This window comes from Cydia fagiglandana, chromosome 13 (genome assembly GCF_963556715.1).
Source record: "Cydia fagiglandana chromosome 13, ilCydFagi1.1, whole genome shotgun sequence".
NCBI lineage: Eukaryota > Metazoa > Arthropoda > Insecta > Lepidoptera > Tortricidae > Cydia > Cydia fagiglandana.
The window spans coordinates 19,038,766-19,054,731 of record NC_085944.1 but is presented as its reverse complement, the minus strand read 5'-3'; positions in this window follow the sequence as shown (position 1 = coordinate 19,054,731).

Sequence of the window (15,966 nt, the reverse complement as noted above, 5' to 3'; positions counted from 1 at the left end):
ATGACAGCGACGCGTTCAGTACCGGTAGTGCAGCTGCGGTTAGAAATGGAATGTTACCATAACTGGCGCGGACGCGTGCGATGGATTTTGGATGGCACCCGCTCCGTGCGCCCAGTCAAGTCGGCGAAGGGCCTCACACTAGAATGATCCGAGTTTTGGCCGAAGCGTCTGACACTATTTCTGTGGTGGGTGATCGGTGATCACTTACTTACTACTTACTTGGTTGGCGCGGTGACCCAAAATGAGTCTTGGCCTCCAACACAATAGCACGCCACTTTGATCAGTCCAGAGCTGTATCCCGCCAGCTTTCGCCGACGCCGAGCTCACGGAGATCTGCCTCCACTCTATCTGCCCAACGGTATTTAGGACGACCAACAGGACGGTGCCCAGTTGGTCGACCCAAGTAGGCCCTTTTGGCTGCCCGAACTTCACCCATCCTTTCGAGATGGCCAAGCCACCGGAGACGATGCACTTTGGTCTCGCTTTAATCGGTGATCACGTGATGCTTTTTATAAAAACAAAGTGTGGCTGCCTCGGCCCACAAATGTACCATTCTAGAGTAAGCCATCCTTGAGCAGCTATATTTCGATGGTTATCATTATCTTTTATATAAATACATGTCTTCTTCTTCGTGTTCTTCATTACTGAAGGTCGTGCCTGTCTTGAAATGCCTTCACCGAGGCCTCGACGAGCTGCTTCCATTTCACCCTGTCTTCGGCTTGTCTAAGGGCAGTAGTGACAGTAAGTTCTGTTATGTTCCTTACTTGATCAGACCAACGGGTGGGTGACCGTCCTCTCGGCCTCTTGCCATCCACTTTTCCAACAACAACCAGTTTTTCTATGTTATCTGGCTGCCTTCGAGCAATATGTCCAAAATAGCTCAGGACTCGTTGGTAACAGATTGTGGATAGTCTGGATTTGATCCTGAGTTGGTTGAGAATGGATTTGTTGGTTCGTTTTGCTATCCACGGTAAATAAATACATGTAATAATAATAATAATAACCCCGCGGGGGCCGCTTGTGGCGAGCTGACGGTGAGTGGCGATACCGCGGACCCCTATTCCAGAGGGCCCTGTCATCTGGCCCTCGCCTCTGTGCTTGCCTTGATTGGCCGGCCAGAGTGGAGTCGCAAGAGCGGGACCTATGCTCCAGGTTGGAAGTGTAAAATGTCATAACGCCGGCGGCCTGCTGAACGGATTACCGGGATCTGGCTACCGCAGACTCACCTCTCGACAACCTCACAGCCACTCCAAAGTGTTGCCCAGTTGTCGCACTGTGCGTGCGGCCATTGCGGGGCCCACTCAATGAGTTGGCGAGTCACCACCTGTCTTATACAATTTTGAGACTAATTGTCACGGCAGGTGTCCGCTAGTCTCCTCCCATAGCCCGATATCCAGTTCATCCAACATTCAAATCTATAGCCTATGACCTTAGTTCCCATCGCAGCACAAAAGTGCTGCACTGCAATAGTCTTTGCACCTGGCGGGGAATATTTCCGGATGTATCACATTGTGCGTTCGGGGATGGTATCCGCCACGTGTATCCCTTGCCTTTAGATTAATTTGTCTTAAAGGGCCTCTGCGCTGTTGGCTTCGGCCCCACGCACGCCTCTCAAAGGTCTGGGACCCCATGGTCCCGAGATATGGAAAGACAGACAAATAATAATAATAAGAAGAAAAATAAATAAAGAGATAATAATAATCGGGTACCCGCCACGTGTATCCCTTGCTTTTAGATTAAAGTGTCTTAAAGGGTCTCTGCGCTGTTGGCTTCGGCCCCACGTACGCCTCCCAAAGGTCCGGGACCCCATGGTCCCGAGATATGGCAAAGAAATACAAATAATGATAATAATAAATAAGCCTTTTATTTTTCTCATTTTTTTACATGCAGTATAACATTTCATTTACATGCAACAAAATAAATATATTATTATACAATTTCATTTTAATCCATATTCAATTATTATTTATTTCATAATATAATTATTTAAACATTTCGTATTAATTCAGAAAATATTTATCTTTATTTTGTATCTCCTTTTGGATATCACGGGCCTATAATCCCGGTTTTTTGATAGGCTTGCGTGGGGACACAGATCCAACACGTAGAGGCCCCTTGGAGAGCTTTAATGTCATGTAGAACGCCTGCTGGAACCCGTTCACAGGCGCAACAATAGACACCCATGAACCGGTCTCAGCAGGCATTGGGACTATTGTAGCAAAAGTGAATAGTACACCGGTCTATGGATTGAAGTTTGGGTGGACAATGAGACTGGGCTATTGTAAAGAGTTCGGACACCTGCCATAACAATGCTAACACACGTTATCGAGGCAGGTGGTGACTTGCCGCCGACTAGATGGGCCCCTGAAACTGCCGTCGCGAAGACGACCAGGAGCAACATCGGTGTGAGCGGCTCAGGGGTGTCGAGAGGTGTGCGCCGCTTTCTACCCAGTGGCTGTTAACAGCCACTGTGCCAACTCGCGTCTTATGCATCTTTCACTTCCACCCCTGGAGCATATAGCTCTAACGACTCCTCTCTGGACGGCCAATGAAGGCAAGCCAGAGCTGAGAGTCCTGCGGGTCCCCTTGGGGTCCACTCCGACCGATGAATTATCTTTATTATTATTATTTTATTTTTTTATTTAATGTATGTCTAAAGTTCAATTTATTTTTACCAATTTATTTATTGGTATATCTTTATTTTTAATGAGAACCCCTCTGTAGGGTAAAGGCCTCTCCTCCAATTTTGCCCATTGTTTCCTATCCTTTGCCATTTTTTGCTATTTGTCTCCTGCTACGTCTTTAATATCGTCGACCCACCTTCTTAATGGTTTTCCCCGTTTTCTTTTTCCTGTACCGTAGCATGGAAAGGACCCAAAGGAAAATAAATACATGTTGCTATTAATATTATTATTTTATTAATAAATGACTTCTGACTTTGACTTTAATAACCCACTCCGTAATATCCACTCATCCCGGGGCAATAGGATACTTAAAGACAAATATATAGGAAAGATTGGCATAAAAGCGTTCTACCTATTTACATACTAACCCCCTTATTTATATTTTATCCCTATTTAAATTATATTTTATCCCTACAAATACATAAGTCAAAATGACAGATAAAGACAAACTATTATTAGGTAATTGAGATTTGTAATGCGTTTATGAATAATGGTAACAACATTCCATTTCTAACCGCAGCTGCACTACCGGTACTGAACGCTTCGCTGTCATTGTCAATTTCCATAGTAAAATGAACAGTAGTGCAGCTGTCGTTGGAAATGGACTGCCATCTTAAGGGGGATAGTCTTCGCTGCCGAAAGTAGTTACTTGGTACAGAATTTGTACCTAATAATCATACCTCGCAATCGAGTCCGCAAAACCGTAGCAAATGACAGTTGAATGTAAAGGTTAGCGTTCATATGTCATGAATCATCATCAAGACTCTTGATAACATAGCCACTATTTTTTAAATTTTAAAGTTAAATTTGTGTGGGATTATGTTAGGCCTCGTAATAAAAACCAAAACTAAACTTCACTTGTTTTATTTAAGTAAGAAAAACTAATTATTTAGAATATTTAACACCTTAACGCACGTTTGCTCGCTCACCATTCAAATCGTTCTCCCCGTCCCTTTCGCACCTCTTGTCATCCTTCTCTCTCCCTTACGTTCCGTTTCACGCTATCTCCTTACGTTCCATTCCTACATTCTCGGCTGTCCTGCACATCATCATCTGCCCTCAGATATGCTTCACACGTTCATTCATCTGCTCATCATTCATTCAACATCATAAAGGTAAGTACACGGTAAGTATCTTAACTCTATTTTACATCAAAGTGCCATACTGTCAGTTAAAGAGTTACTATTAATTTAAACACCTCTACTACACATCTAAGGAAATTGAGCATTTTAATATGGCACCACATTTACTGAAATCTAGAAAACATTGTTAATATTTTTAACTCTCATCATACATTTTAAACATACTGGAAATAGCTGACAGCATAAGTAGCATAGAAACATTTTACAACTTTTTAACATTTTAGCTGCCTTTAACATTTAACCAAAAAATAACATCGTAAATTATGCATCTTAACTTAAACATTTAGGAACCAGGAATTTATTACATGAGATCAATTCTATATGCAAAAGGTCCGTCTTTTATATTAAACAAAATTTGCCAATCAAGGAATAAGAGAAAAAGGGCTAGACTACTACCTGTATCACTCGCAGTCCTTCTCAGGCCATCTTTTCATGAAGTCCGCAGACGTGGCTGTCTTGTTGGGACCCTCTGTGCCGCTGTACAACTTCTCCACGTCATATCGGTCGTTACGCTTCACCTTGGTTACCTTATAAGGTCCGAAGAACTTTGGCTTGAGCTTAAGCCCTGGCCCGAACTGTGTCCTCTTTATCGCGACAAGATCGCCTACCTCGTACTTGTAGCTCTCTTTCCTCTTCCTATTGAAACTTTTCTTATTTTCTTCTTGAATCTTCTGAATCTGTTCTTTAGCTTTCTGTCTTAGACTTTCTCTTTCTTCATCGAACTGGGATATGGTTTCCTGTTGTAAAAGGTTCAATATCTCGACATCCTCCTTGCACTTCATCCTAGTGCCGGTCAACAGCTGAAATGGCGAGGTATCTATACTTCTTTGGTAAGTACTGTTTATAGCTCTCTGTACTCGTCCGACATGCTTGTACCACGTAGATTGGTCTTCAATGCATAGCTTCGTTAGCATTGGGATCATAATGCGGTGCATCCTTTCTACCTGACCATTCGCCCTTGCTATTCCAGTGGTAATAGTCACATGCTGGATTCCTTCATCTTCACAGTACTTCTGGAACGCTCCACTAGTGAATGCTTTACCTCTATCCGTGATAATACGTGTGGGGTTACCAAACGTCTGCTGCTGTAGCTGCAACTTACTGATTACTTCTGCGCTGGATGTTGACTTCGTCGGGTAGAGCCACACAAACTTCGTGAATGCATCCACAACGGTAAGTATATGATTGTAGAGCTTCTTTGTTTCTGTCAGTGGTCCTATGTGATCCAGGTGCAAAGTATGCAGTGGAGTACCTTCTTTAGCAATAGGATTTAGAAATCCTTCCTGCTTCCCCTCTTTTCTTGTTGCTAATAAGCATGGTATGTAGCTCGTGACTACTTCTTCTATTTTCCTATCCATGTTTCTTATGTAGTAATCTTTGCTTATAGCTTCCTTCATCTTTCTCATAGCAAAATGACCGTTACTATGCACCTTCTTGATTACTTCTTTCTCCATTACCTTAGGCACCACCAGTTGCCGTTGGTCTCCTTTGTATAGTATGTCATTTTCTAAATAAAAGTCATTGTAACGCCCATCTTTCAAAATCAGCTGTTTAATGGCATTGAGCTCCTCATCTCTTTCTTGAGCTTGACCAATCTTCTCATGTAGGCTTACTACTGCGGCCACATATGGGTTCCGGCTAAGCGCATCTGCGTGCGGCATCTTGGCACCAGCTCGATGCTCTATCTCATAGTCATATTGGTCCAGTAGTAACACCCATCTTGCCACTTTTGGTGTCAACTCCTTCTTCTTCAAAGTGAGCTCAAATGCTTGACAATCTGTCACAATCTTAAAATGGATACCGAACAGATAGTGGTGGAATTTCCTCACACTTTCCACTATAGCTAGAGCTTCAAGTTCATAGCTAGAATATCGACTTTCTGCTTCACTCGTACGTCTACTTCTATAGTATACAGGGTGCAGTTCTCCATCTTCACTGGCCTGCAGAAGTATACCTGCCAGAGCCTGGCTTGACGCATCTGTGTGAAGTTCGGTATGAAGCTTCGGGTTGAAAATCTTGAGAACTGGCTCACTCATCAACTTCTGTTTCAAAATATTGAATGCTTCTCGCTGCTCAGGACCAAAAATAAACTTTGCATCCTTTTTCATCAAATCTGTTAAGGGTCTGGCTATCTGTGCATAGCCCCTTATATACTTTCTGAAATATGAGGTTAATCCGATGAAGCTTTGGATCTGCCTGACATTCCTGAGCTCAGGGTATCGCGCTACTGCTTCCACCTTCTCTGGACTTGGCTGCACTTCACCTTCTTTAACCAGATGGCCTAGGTACTCAATCTCTCGCCATATCAACTTGGCCTTCTTCCAGTTAATTTCAAGTCCATACTCCGCAGCAACCTCCAACACCCGTCGCAGCCTTAGCAGGGCATCTTGCTCCGTCTGGGCTGGAATTATAATGTCATCTATGAATACCATCATTACACCTTCTTGCATCAAATCTTTAAATATAGTGGTAATGAACCTCATGAAATACTTCGGACTGACTGATAACCCGAAAGGGGCTCTCAGGAACTCCCATTGGCCGTGATGGGCCACAAATGAAGTGTAGGGCACAGACTCCTTACTAATCTTTAAATGGAAAAACCCATTTTTAAGGTCTAACACACTGAACAACTTAGCGTCTCTCAACTTGTCAATCAAATCCTCAATCAGTGGCAGGGGAAACTCATCTTTAACCATCTTACTGTTCAAAAATCGATAATCAACACACACTCTGGTTGAACCATCTTTTTTCTTGACAAGGACTAGCGGGCTACTATATTCGGAATAACTCACCTGTATAATTCCTTTTTGCATCCACTCATTAACCTGTTCCTCTACAATGTTCTGCTCCACTATGGAAAGCCTTCTGGGACGCTGCGCCACTGGAATGTCATCCTTAAGAATGATTTTCAGCTCGATCGGCGCCTCCCTAGTCTGCACGGGTTCGTATTCGGCGACCAGGCGCTCGACCTCTTCCCTAACGGTACCATCGCGTACGTGATCTGAAACAGTGAACACCTCACACACACATTCCTCACACCACACGCGCCAGCCATCCCTCATCCTCAAGTGGCAAGAACTTTACGGAACCTTTGCACATAACCATGGTCACAGTGTCAAGAAATTCCCGACCTACAATACATTTATACGGCATACAGTCATTAGGTACAACGTGAAATATAGTATCGTCATAGCGCGTCTCGTCGATAATCATGTTAGCGTAGAACTTGCCGTAAGGAAACACATCTTTCATTCCGAGTCCGGTAAACACAGAATCGTCATCGCACATTTTCACTTTAAGTTCGTCGAAAGAGTCCTTACTTATCAAGTTGAATCCACTGCCCGAATCAATTAACGCCGATATTTCCACTCCGCACAAATTAATCGACTTCATCGGCTTTTTCTTATAAGTTTTCGTCTTCGCATCGTCATTTTTAGTCGCAATGTTTACATCCTGCCGGTAACTGTCAACGCTGTCATCCGCCATATTGACGTCTGTCTCCTCATTGGCCAGAATTCCAAACATGGCCGACTGCCGACGAATATCCACCGCTGCAGGCTGCTTTACCGACGGAGATGCTTGCTGTCTCGCTTTCTCACCCGCGCCGCTTATGCGAGACTGCTTTACCGACGAATCCGCACCGCCAGCTGAGCCGCCAGCCGCGCCGGCGCCGCCGCCGCGTTCCTTGGATTTCGTTGGACACTCTCTGCTTATATGACCAAAATCGTTGCAAAAATAGCATTTCACCCCTCTAGTACATGTTACCGCCAGATGATCTTCTTCACCACACTTGTAGCACCTTTTTCGACTGGATGATGACGATGAACTATTATGCTTCGTGTCTTTTTCTATCTTATTAAGTTTAGCTTCTTTATCTTCTTTCTTCGTTTTAGTCTTCATTTTTTCATACAAAAGCAACTTCTCCTTGAGTACGGGATAAGTAGTAGCCCCGTATAATATAGATTTATTCGGTTCGTAGTCCGTAATGCCGTCAACGATGTATTGTATCGCGACGTAATCCGGAAACTTAGCTCGCTTACCGAGCTCCTTCATAATGAGCATGTATTGGTAGCAAGACTCTTCTCTTCTCTTCTTCCTGTTGCCCATGAGCTCGTGCATTTCCTTAGTGTTGATTGCATCCGGGAACTCTTTAAGCAATGCCGCCTTGAGCTCGTCGTACTTCTTAAAGGTTTTCTCGGACTGTAACCATAACGCCGCCGTGCCCACCAAGGATCTACGCGCCACTACGAGCTTCTGAGCCTCCGTCCAGTTGAAGATTTCTGAGTTATCTTCTATATCTTGCGCCCATTTCGACGCTGTGTGTGCTTTATCATGGCCGCTAAACTTCGTGATACTGTCCGTCATGACAGTGAGATTTAAAAGACTAGCACACGCGTCCGCCATTTTCTCGTCTTGAATATCTGTGTTTAGAATATTCAAAATGCTATCTTCGTCTTGATCGTCGTACATCAACCTCGTTTTTGCGTCGTGTCGTCGTGTTGGAATGGAGAACAATCTTTAGCCGTGTTCTGGTACCGCCGCCGTCTTTTCGCCGGTACGCGTTGCGCACGACCACGTGCCACCGTCGTTCAACTTTTTGGTTTTTCGAGGCAATCCCGGACGAGCCCCCAAAATTATGTGGGATTATGTTAGGCCTCGTAATAAAAACCAAAACTAAACTTCACTTGTTTTATTTAAGTAAGAAAAACTAATTATTTAGAATATTTAACACCTTAACGCACGTTTGCTCGCTCACCATTCAAATCGTTCTCCCCGTCCCTTTCGCACCTCTTGTCATCCTTCTCTCTCCCTTACGTTCCGTTTCACGCTATCTCCTTACGTTCCATTCCTACATTTATGTCTCTGGAAACTATTTAAATTATTAAATTACTTCTTTACATTTTTGTTTATTTGATCACAATTTATTTATTCTTAATTTGAAGTCCAAAATAAATTCTACCTACTTATAACGTAATGATGTGTGTATAACATAAGGATGTAAATGCTTTATTTAGCGTAATCACACGCAAACAGATCTTAAAATATAATTAATTTAAAACATAGTTTTTGTATTTGACTTAGTAAATACGTATGTATGCGTCAACCTTAATGTGCAACTGCTACGGTTTTGCGGATTCAATTGCGAGGTATGCTAATAATCATAGTATTAATTATTAACCTGTCTTTAACATTCAGTCGCTGATAATATGCAAATTTTGCGGTGTAATGATAACTCCCTCAAGGCACCTGGAGACGGATTCACTCATGTTGTTACGTGCAAACTTACCTTGTCCAACACATTGATATCACGTAAGACGTACAGTACCTACACAGGTACATACCTAACAAGTGTGTGCTTCGTGTGGAGTATTTTGGGAAAGTAAATTATTACTCATTGGAGAATACAAAATGCGCTTTTTTGTTTTAATTAACTTTTATTGAAGTTTTGAATTAAATAAAATTACAAAGCGATCGCGGGACGTGCCGGTTATTCGGATCGAGAAAGAAGCGAGAGTGTTGCCAGATAAAAATTATAAGACAACTACAAAATATGTTGCTATATAAAAATATACTTAAGCTAAGTTTACACTCTATATGTTTTGTATTAAACACTCATAAATTATCTCATTTGTTTCACTTTGCTTTCAATATTATAATAAAGATAGCTGTGTGTAATATCACATTTTTTTATGCGATGTTTAGTAACTGAAGGTGACAGTCCATTTCCAACGACAGCTGCACTACTGTTGCGACTTTACTGTCATTCATTATCTTCTCAATCATTTTACTATGGAAATTGACTACAACATCGACGTGTCGGAGCAGTAGTGCAGCTACGGTCAGAAATGGAATGTTACCTTAGCCCGTAGGTACCTACTATCCCGCTCCGCGATTGTTGCGCATTTTTTTTTAATGAAATTGGAGTCAAACGAGCAGACGGATCACACCCATGGACACCCGCAACACCAGAAGGGTTGCAAGCGCGTTGCCGGCATTTAAGATGGGAGTACGCTCTTTTCTTGAAGGTTTGCAAGTCGTATCGGTCCGGAAATATCGCAGGCGACAGTTCATTCCACAGTTTGGCTGTGCGAGGCAGGAAGTTTCTGGAGAAACGCACAGTTGAGCCATTTAGGATCCTAGCTAAGTTGGTTGTTTAATACTTAACGCCATACAATTTCCAATTTACGAGTAGCAATTAAGAACCCAAAATAAATAGCATAAGAGTGACATTCCATTTCCAACTGCAGCTGCAATACTGTTCATTTTACTATGGAAATTGACAATGACAGCGACGCGTTTCCATAGTAAAATGAACAGTATTGCAGCTGCAGTTGGAAATGGAATGTCACTTTAACAATCCCGTGTGGTGACTGTACTGACAATACAAGTTAGAAAAGACTCATGATACTTGGCACGTCTTTCAGTCCACAAATGCTTTCCATGACTCGAGCTTCATTTATATTGGACATTACGTGGAATAAATCGAAAATGTGCAATCCCAGCGAAACAAAGAATTTGAAACAAGTTCCTGACTCTGCTCTATCTTTTTCAATGGGTAACTTTCGTTTGAAACTTTTGTACGTGACTTCCAGAACTTCGGAGTCTAAGCACTATATACGGGTTATACTGTAAGCAATTAGATTGAATGAATGAGATTCTTGGCGCATAGTTTTTATTTCTTTTTTTTAGGGCTCCGTACCCAAAGGGCTAAAACAGGACTATTGTGTTATCTAACACTAGATTCGACGATTCGATTATTCGGCGGCCGGATACCGGATATTCGGCCGATGGTCTGGCCGAATATCCGGTATTCGGTATTCGGCCAAACAACTATCCCCATTCATTCGCCATTCTTCACGGTTTGGTTCATGCACCCGCCAGTCGCTGCAAAATCCATGGAGGTAGAGCCGCCATTTTTAGGGTTCCGTACCCAAAGGGTAAAAACGGGACTCTATTAATAAGACTCCGCTGTCCTTCCGTCCGTCTGTCTGTCACCATGCTGTAACTCATGAATTGTGGTAGTTAGGCAGTTAAACTTTTCAGAGATGATGTATTTCTATTCTCGCTATAACAACAAATACTAAAAACAAAATAAAATAAATATTTAAGCAGGGCTCCCATACAACACACGTGATTTTTTTGAAGTTTTTTGCGTAATGATGCGAAACCCTTGACCGGTTTTTTATACCCTGTTTTCACACTGAAAATTAAACCTATTGAAGTAAACAATAAACCATAACTTTAGATATAATATTCTAGTATTTCTAGCAAGAGCCAGACTTATTACATTTATACATTAAATTATATCTTTCAATTCAATTAGTGAAAGTACCTGGGAGCGAGCGTTTTGCGGAATAATCTTAGTTTACATGCAAAGTTTCACTAATGAAAAGGAATTCATTAAAATATCTTAGCAAATTGAAAGATACCGAGTTGTCGCGAATCGAAGTAATGTTTATAGAAGTAAAAGCGTCACTATCAAAACTAACATAATTATATTATATTAATATTCAAAACTAACTAACATAATTATATTATATTTATATTAATATTCAAAACCCGCATTGCTGACGTAGGCGAGAAAACCGCTAGGCTCAAATGGGACTGGGCCGGTCACGCCTACCGCATGCATCCGGAGAGGTGGGCTAGCTTAGCCACCAAGTGGATGCCGGTAGAGGGACGTGGCCGCGGTAGGCCCAAACGGAGATGGCGAGATGACCTGGACAGCTTCCTGAACAACTGGCCGGAGGAAGCACCAAATCGGGAGTCGTGGAAATTAAGGGGAGAGGCCTTTGCCCAGCAGTGGGACACTCAGATGTTTGTACTACATGCCTTTATTGATTTCGATACATCGGAAATAGCGCAGCATCTCGGCCTAATTCGAAAAATAACTTATGAGATATCACACCGATACGATACTGATCTGTCAGTGACAAAGGGACATTTCTAACTTGACACTGACAGTATATAATATATTGCATATATCGTATCGGTGTGACATCTTATAAGCATTATTCGAATTGGGCCGTCTGTCCTCGTGCGTAGTCCCACGACTTACGGACAAGTTGTAACGAGTTTATCCGGGTCCGGCTTTAGTCCGGGTCCCTTTCCGGATTACACGCGCTTCACTGGCTTCAAGCGTTGATTGGTTACTGAAGTTTAAAATATACCAATACCTATACCGGGTGTGTCCTGTAACACGCGCAAATAATTAAAACATATATTTTATACATATTTAATTACACAAACGGGTCTACCGCGAAATAATTTCAATGATTTTACCTTTAATTCCGACGTTTCAGCTTAATTAAATTTTATCGCGGTAGACCTGTTTGTACACATATTTATAATGTGTACAAAACGCGAGAGTTTAAAGTGTAACATATATTGTATTCCTCAAAAGATATAACTTTTGATTACTTAACACTTTTAAAATGAAATCTTTAGATTTTTTCTTGTTCATCAAATTAAATATTGTTTTCAATGTACGCTGTAATCAGTGTCTTTGACGTTGCCTATGACGCTATAAACATAATAAAATTTGCAATACATTGCATCTTTAAAGCGTGATAAAAATCAAGATATATCATAAGTTTTTTTCAAAAGTCGCGTGAACAAATGTTGGTCAGATTGAGTACAGTGTACAGTTTAATTTATTGTTCCTGTTTTAGGTATATTTTATGACTTAATTCCTCAAATTGTAAAAAGCTACAAATTTCATTCAAATACAGGATTAGCAACGCGCATGTAATATGTGCTTGCGTTCAGAAATTTATTTTGTGTAAACTTAGGAAAAGATAGTTTAGGTATCACGCTACTTAAAAAACTTTCCATTTTCAAAATCAATTAGTTCTATTACAAAGGTTAAGTGCATTTTGCATTTACATTTATATTATTACCGGGTATGTTCGCATCCGCATAAATGTTCCTATTCGCTCTATTTCCATTTCAAAAACTGTTACCCTCACGCCATTTTTTCCAAACATTGCAGCCATTCACAAGCTATAGGTATACGAGTAAGTGAGCTAATGATGTTCCCTGTAAAGTCCTGACTTTACCAAGAATATGAGTGAGGAATGTTCCTGGGAATTTACCGAACATTAAATAAAATAAATACTAAAATACTCGTATACTCGTATAATTTTAGGGTAGATAGTATTGAAGTAACAAGAAAACTTAGGCCACTGTCCACGGAAGCGTAGCTGCATAGACGCGTATTCGTCATTGTACGCTTGCTTGCAGCCTACATACAATACCGCACAACTCTGTCCACGGAGCGGCGACGGCGCGTCAGCGACGCTGCATGCAAGCTTCATGCCGCCGGGCGTACTGCGTGTTATACGCCGGGCTGCATCGCACGGAACAGCACGTTGAGTATTTGTGAGAAAAAATGGCGGGAACGGCTGCAAAGTTTGTGCAAATAGTGGAAATGTCCTTTTACTCATTCTATAAAATAAATACGTTGTCATTTGCTGATAGTTCTCTTGCAGCTACGAACAGTCTACAATGTATGTTTCTTTCTATATATGGATGTATCCATTCCAATATAAACGGCGACGTCGCCGACTTCGAAGATAATAATAGGCTAAAATAACTTCTTCATCACTGGACGACATCATCACAAATGAAACAAAATACAGGCCACGATACGTTTACGCTACGCTTCGTGGACAACGTCAGTACGCCAGGCTGCATGAATGCTGCACGGCCATGCGTGCAGCGTCTATGCAGCTACGCCTCGTGGACAGTAGGCCTTATAAAAAATATCAAATGTAGTTAAAATAATCTTAAGGGAAAAAAATCTTGTTATTATTTTACTACGCAACTCTTGCCTTATAAAAAAATACCTTGTAAATTGTGGATTTTGTAATTCTGCTTATAGAATAAAGATATTAAAAAAATATTGAATCTATTTTCAGTAATAGTCCCAGATGCCAGGAATATTCCACATCACTAGACGCTTACGGATCCACTCTCATCCAGTATATAGATATACCGGATATATGCGGTTTAAGTCGCTAGAATCCGGATCGGAAAGGACTAAAAAGATTTATGCAGAGCTCGCATTTTGCGCCATTTGCAGACGATTCGGGTATTTTTTATTTTGATGACAATAGCTGATCGTGAAAATGTAATTTAAAGTATGAAGTATTTTTTTGGCATGATTATTTAAAAATACAAAATTATATTTCCAAATATGTATAGCCAGCAATAATATTAGGATTAGCACCTGGATACAAATATTTAACTTGATAAACCCTATTTGTACAGTTAAAGAAATTGACTGTGTACCTTGTCATAGTGACAATCTATATAAAAAGACGTTAGGGACTTTGGAGGATATAATATAACCAAACGGAGCAGCCATTAACAGTCGTTCCCCTCTGTCGAACATAGGCGGCCAATGGTCATAATGGTTTTGACCAGCAGTGTCTTCATTCCGACTCATACAATGGTAATATTATGATGATTTTTACTTCAAAATACCTGAAATATAGTCAAATTCTAAAGACACGTTTACGCTCGTTTAAGTTCTCATCTGTGACCACATAGTTATTTCCACTAAAATGTACGATTTAACGAGTCCACCTCCAATTTTCGTGCAGTAACTTTAGTGAAGTCTCCGCCATACTTCCAAAAAGTCGTATGTCACTGTCAAATTCGTATTACGTAAGGTCTTTTAGTATTCACGGGATTTCAAGTTCCAACCTACAAAGTTATCAAAGGAAAAACTATTCATCGTAAAATTCACGAGCATTAAGAGTAAGTACCGACTCGTTTAGTTTTTGAGCTTGTGCGGAAAGTTATGAATACCTGCTTTTTATTTTCAAATGGTCGTATGTCGCTGAATTTCGTTGTGCGAAATGCAATTCTAGGTTCAGGACTGGACGGTTGAATATCAAATGGATATGGAAAGTGGTAAAGTTTGAAACATACGGTAACCGAGCAATGTCTTAATTGTAGTACAGTAGTTGAAAAGAAGTGATAATCCCGTTATATTTAGCACTATTGCGTTATCTAACACTAGATATAATATATAATAGCCTTCTATTTTTAGTAGGCTATTTTGTAGAGATGCACCGGATATTCGGTTACTATCCGGTATCCGGCCTATCCGACCATGATATTAATATCCGGCCGGATACCGGATAGTGGCCTACCTACTATCCGGCCAGACCAGAAAAACCAAAATATAGGCATAGTTCCGCTGGCCGAATATTCGGCGGCCGGATACCGGATATTTGGCCGATGGTCAGGCCGAATAATCGGTATCCTGTATCCGGCCAAACAACTATTCGTTGCATCTCTAGTATTTACTAAATACTCGTAATTAAGTAGGTATATTTTTTTTACTTCAAAACTCTTTATCTTCAAGTTATTTGGCATCAAAGTCGAAAAATTTAGGCCAAAAACCTGGTTTTTTGGCCATAATAGCTGTTGTTAATTAGTTTAAAATTAAAACCTCTGACCAGTTTTTAGAAACGAACGGATGAATCCAAATTTCGTATACCAATGTAAGATCCTTCACAGCAATCGAGTTACGAAAAAAGGTTTTTTTTTAAACAATGTTTAAAAAAATTTTTAAACAATGTTTAAAAAATCATAAAAAAAATAAGTATTAATTTTTCTCAATATCCATCAGACAAGAATGGAGATAAAAGATAGGAAAATCGATAGTCTCGAAAAGGAAGGAAAAGCAAAATCGACTTATAAATGTATCTGTAGAAGTAACGGCTCAAAACTTCTCAAAAATCGATGAAAACCGCGGGCAGTCTCTTAAACCCTTATTCCATGGAGACGCCTCCACGTATCCGAGCCTAAGACACTGTCTCGCTTGACTGATGATTTTCTTCCAACCTGTGATTGATTACCAGTTAAGCCTTCTTACTCAAGTTTTTTTGTTCCTTGTTCGCCTCTCTAAGCGGACAGGCAAATGCCGAACGTTTCGGAAACTATATATATAGTAAGCTTAAGAGTCCCCAGAAAGCTCGGCCGAATTTCACCTTCCCATACAAATGGAGTTTCGTTCTCATTTTAAACTACGTGTTGGACTGTAATGAATCTTTGCATCATACAATGATAAGAATTATATTTAGTCATGTAATTAGTTTATATTGTAACGGTGCGTATAACGAAAC